We start from the raw sequence: 5,200 nt of genomic DNA on the forward strand, positions 1-5,200 counted from the left end.
TTGAACATTCTGTTGCTCATGTGCATACACAAAATGGTTTAGCCGAGTCATTGATTAAACGTTTACAGTTAATCGCTAGACCATTGATAATGAGAACAAAACTCCCTGTATCTATATGGGGTCATGCAATTTTACATGCTGCTGCATTGATTCGCATCAGACCAAGTGCAAGTCATAAATATTCCCCCCTACAACTTGCTTTTGGTCAAGAGCCAAATATTTCCCATCTTAGAACATTTGGTTGTGCAGTGTATGTTCCAATTGCGACACCACAACGTACAAAAATGGGTCCTCAAAGGAGGTTGGGAATATATGTTGGATATGAAACATCTTCAATATTAAGGTATATTGAACCTATGACAGGTGACGTTTTTACAGCACGTTTTGCTGATTGTCATTTTAATGAAACATTGTTCCCTAGATTAGGGGGAGAAATGAAAAATAAAGAAAATGATGTTTCATGGTGTGAACCTCAATTAAAGTATCTTGATCCTCGCACAAAAGAATGCGAGACAGAAGTTCAAAAGATAATGCATATACAAGAACTTGCAAATCAATTGCCTGATGCATTTACAGATACAAAAACGGTGACAAAATCATATATACCAGCAGTAAATACTCCAGCTCGAATTGAAATTCCAAAAGCTGGCAATAACGTCACTCATGAATCTTTGCCACGTCAGAAACGTGGAAGACCAATTGGTTCAAAGGATAAAAATCCTCGAAAAAGAAAATCAGCTGATAATGAAGTAAAAGAAAGTGTTCAAGAAGAACCACAAATCAGTACTCCTACTGCAGAGGAGATTGATGATGTCAATACAGAAATTGCAATCAATTATGCATATTCAAAAATATTATGGAACCGAAATGAAATGAAAAATCTTGATGAGAAATTTTCATTTAATGTTGCGTATGACATCATGAATAATGATGATGATCCAGAACCAACATCTATGGTTGAATGTCAAAATAGACATGATTGGGCTCAATGGAAAGAAGCAATACGAGCTGAATTAGAATCACTCAATAAAAGAAAGGTTTTCGGATCCATCATTCTCACTCCTAAAGATGTGAAACCTGTAGGATACAGATGGATTTTTGTCCGAAAAAGAAATGAGAAAAATGAAGTTACAAGGTATAAAGCTAGACTTGTAGCTCAAGGTTTTTCTCAAAGACCAGGAATTGATTATGAAGAAACTTATTCCCCTGTTATGGATGCAATTACTTTTAGATACTTAATCAGCCTGGCAGTTTCTAAAAATTTAGAAATGCATCTCATGGATGTTGTGACTGCTTATCTATATGGATCACTTGATAGTGATATATATATGAAGATACCTGAAGGATTTAAGGTACCAGAAGCATCAAATGCAAAACCCAAAGAAATGTATTCGATTAAATTACAAAGATCTTTATATGGGTTAAAACAATCGGGACGTATGTGGTATAACCGATTAAGTGATTACTTGATAAGCAAAGGGTATACAAATAATCTTACTTGCCCTTGTGTTTTCATTAAGAAAACAACATCCGGATATGTGATCATAGCTGTTTATGTTGATGATCTTAACATCATAGGTACAAATAAAGAGATCCATGAAGCCATTCAACTTCTAAAGAAAGAATTTGAAATGAAAGATCTCGGAAAAACCAAGTATTGCCTTGGTTTACAAATTGAGCATATGCCTAATGGTTTACTTGTACATCAAACAACATATACTGAAAAGATTTTGAAACGTTTCAATATGGACAAGGCAAAACCATTAAGTACTCCTATGGTTGTTAGATCACTCAATGTTGAAGCTGATCCATTTCGTCCATGTGAAGATCAAGAAGACATTCTTGGACCAGAAGTACCATATCTTAGTGCAATTGGAGCTCTTATGTATCTTACAAATTGTACAAGACCTGACATTTCTTTTGCAGTTAATTTGTTGGCAAGGTTCAGCTCTGCTCCTACCAAAAGACACTGGAATGGGATCAAACACATATTTCGATACCTTCGAGGAACTACTGATTTAGGATTATTTTATTCTAACGAATCAAAACAAGATTTGGTTGGTTATGCAGATGCAGGTTATTTATCTGATCCACATAAAGCTAAATCTCAAACTGGATATGTATTCCTAAATGGAGGTACTGCAATATCATGGCGTTCTCAAAAACAAACACTTGTTGCTACATCGTCAAATCATGCCGAAGTGATTGCATTACATGAAGCTACTCGAGAATGTTTTTGGTTGAGATCAATGACACAACTCATTACTGATTCTTGTGGACTAGAACGCGATAAAAGTCCAACAACTATCTATGAAGATAATGCAGCTTGCATAGCACAGATGAAAGAAGGGTATATCAAAAGTGACCGAACAAAACACATACCACCTAGATTCTTCTCATACACTCAAAATCTCATTAAGGACAACCAGATTGAAATGAGATATGTGCAATCTAGCAAAAACTCTGCTGATCTTTTCACGAAAGCACTTCCAACTGCTATTTTCAGAACACACGTTCATAACATTGGCATGAGACATGTTCAAAAGATGTAACAGCTGAAGCGATGTCTACTTGAGGGGGAGTCAACTCCATGCTGCACTCTTTTTCCCTTAGCTAAAGTTTTTTCCCACTGGGTTTTCTTTAGCAAGGTTTTTAACGAGGCAGTAATTTATAGTTGATCTTCAACAAAATAAAATTGCTATCCAAGGGGGAGTGTTATAATAATAATAATAATATAGATATGGATAGTCAATTTTGGTGTATACATATAGTCAATTTTGGTACACAAAGTATGTATTTTTATATTGAGATTTTAGGCTATAAATACTCATGAATGCAAGCATTAAACTTGCACCATTTCACACACTTACAAAGTGTTTCTTTCTTTCTCCATTATCATCTTTGTTCTTACACTTCATTATTAGTATTCTTAATCAAGAATCAAATCACTAAAGGTAGTTATAAGCCTACTGAATTATAACATCAAGAATCAAACCACTAAAGGTAGTTATAAGCCTACTGAATTATAACACTTTTTTTTATTTGTTTTTATTAGTTTTGTCCTTTGTAGTGCATAATTTAGAGGTTCTATGTCCTTTGTTTTAGCTTGTTGATAACTAGTTGGTTGATCAAGTTTTGTTTTTAAGTATTTTGTTTCGCTCTTGTTTGGCTCGGCTCTGGTTAGCTTTATGGCTGATTTGTTGTTAGGTTGCTCTTTAGCTGTGAGAGTTGCCAGGGCTATTAGATAAGAATAATACGGCTGTAATTGTGGTTTTGTTATTGATTGCTTGACACTAGGAAATCCCGTACATAAATAGGAAGAGTAATCCTAATAGAAGCTACTAGAATTGGGCCCTTATAACTTTGGGCTTACAAGATATAAATACTACATATAATAATAATAATGCATGAGGTATAATCGGCTAACATCCCCCCGCAGTTGGAGCGGGAGAAGTACGGACGCTCAAACTGGTGCGAAAATCATCAAATAAAGCAGTAGGAAGCCCTTTGGTGAAGATGTCTGCATACTGATAGCGAGAAGGAACATGAAGAACCCGGACGTGACCTTTCAGGACAAGGTCACGAACAAAGTGTATGTCAATCTCAATGTGTTTGGTTCGCTGATGTTGAACCGGGTTACCAGACATATACACAGCACTGACATTGTCACAGTAAACCAATGTCGCCGAAGATAAGGGGCAGTGAAGCTCACGAAGAAGGTTGCGTAACCAGCATGTCTCTGCGACGGCGTTTGCAACGCCTCTATATTCTGCTTCAGCACTCGACCAGGATGGTGTCTGTTGACGTTTAGAGGACCACGACAACATATTGTCACCTAAAAAGACACAGTAACCAGAGGTCGAGCGACGAGTAGTTGGGCAACCTGCCCAATCAGCATCGGAGTACGCGACTAAAGATGTAGTAGAGGATGCTTGCAATTGAAGACCAAGATCGATGGTCCCCTGAACATAGCGTAGAATACGTCTCAGAGCTGCAAGATGTGGCTCCCGGGGGTCGTGCATGAAAAGGCAAATTTGCTGAACGGCATATGAGATATCTAGTCGAGTAAACGTAAGATACTGGAGAGCCCCAGCAAGGCTGCGATACAAAGTAGGATCCTGAACAGGGGGACCATATGCAGTGAGTTTGGTACTGATGTCTGAAAGGACCCGTTCATATCCATCTGGACGAAGTCCACATCGATTACAAACGATTCACAATGGTTGATTACATCGCGAGGTATTTGACCTCTATATGATACATTTTATAAATATTGCATTCATTTTTAAAAGACAAACTTGTTTTACATCAAAAGTTGATGGCATTTATACCATTTCATACTATATTCAATGATAATTGACTTAATAATAATCTCGATGAACTCAACGACTCGAATGCAACGTCTTTTGAATTATGTCATGAATGACTCCAAGTAATATCTCTAAAATGAGCAAATGCACAGCGGAAGATTTCTTTAATACCTGAGAATAAACATGCTTTAAAGTGTCAACCAAAAGGTTGGTGAGTTCATTAGTTTAACATAAATAATCATTTCCATCATTTTAATAGACCACAAGGTTTTCATTTTTCAGTTCTCATACATATACGTCCCATGCATAGAGACAAAATATCATTCATATGGATTGAACACCTGGTAACCGACATTAACAAAATGCATATAAGAATATCCCCATCATTCCGGGATCCTCCTTCGGACATGATATAAATTTTGAAGTACTAAAGCATCCGGTACTTTGGATGAGGTTTGTTAGGCCCAATAGATCTATCTTTAGGATTCGCGTCAATTAGGGTGTCTGTTCCCTAATTCTTAGATTACCAGACTTAATAAAAAGGGGCATATTCGATTTCGATAATTCAACCATAGAATGTAGTTTCACGTACTTGTGTCTATTTTGTAAATTATTTATAAAAGTTGCGCATGTATTCTCAGCCCAAAGGTATATATTGCAAAAACAATTAAAAAGGGAGCAAATGAAACTCACCATACTGTATTTCGTAGTAAAATACATATAACGTCATTGAACAAGTGAAAGGTTGGCCTCGGATTCACGAACCTATATTATTTGTATATATTTATTTGTTGGTCAATATTTGTCTAACAAATTAGGTTATGTCATAGTGTACCACAATCCTAATGCTCGAGACTAATATGCAAAAGTAAACAAAAGTCAATTTGACT

The sequence above is a fragment of the Rutidosis leptorrhynchoides genome, chromosome 4, assembly GCF_046630445.1.
Source record: "Rutidosis leptorrhynchoides isolate AG116_Rl617_1_P2 chromosome 4, CSIRO_AGI_Rlap_v1, whole genome shotgun sequence".
In the NCBI taxonomy this organism is placed as follows: Eukaryota; Viridiplantae; Streptophyta; class Magnoliopsida; order Asterales; family Asteraceae; genus Rutidosis; species Rutidosis leptorrhynchoides.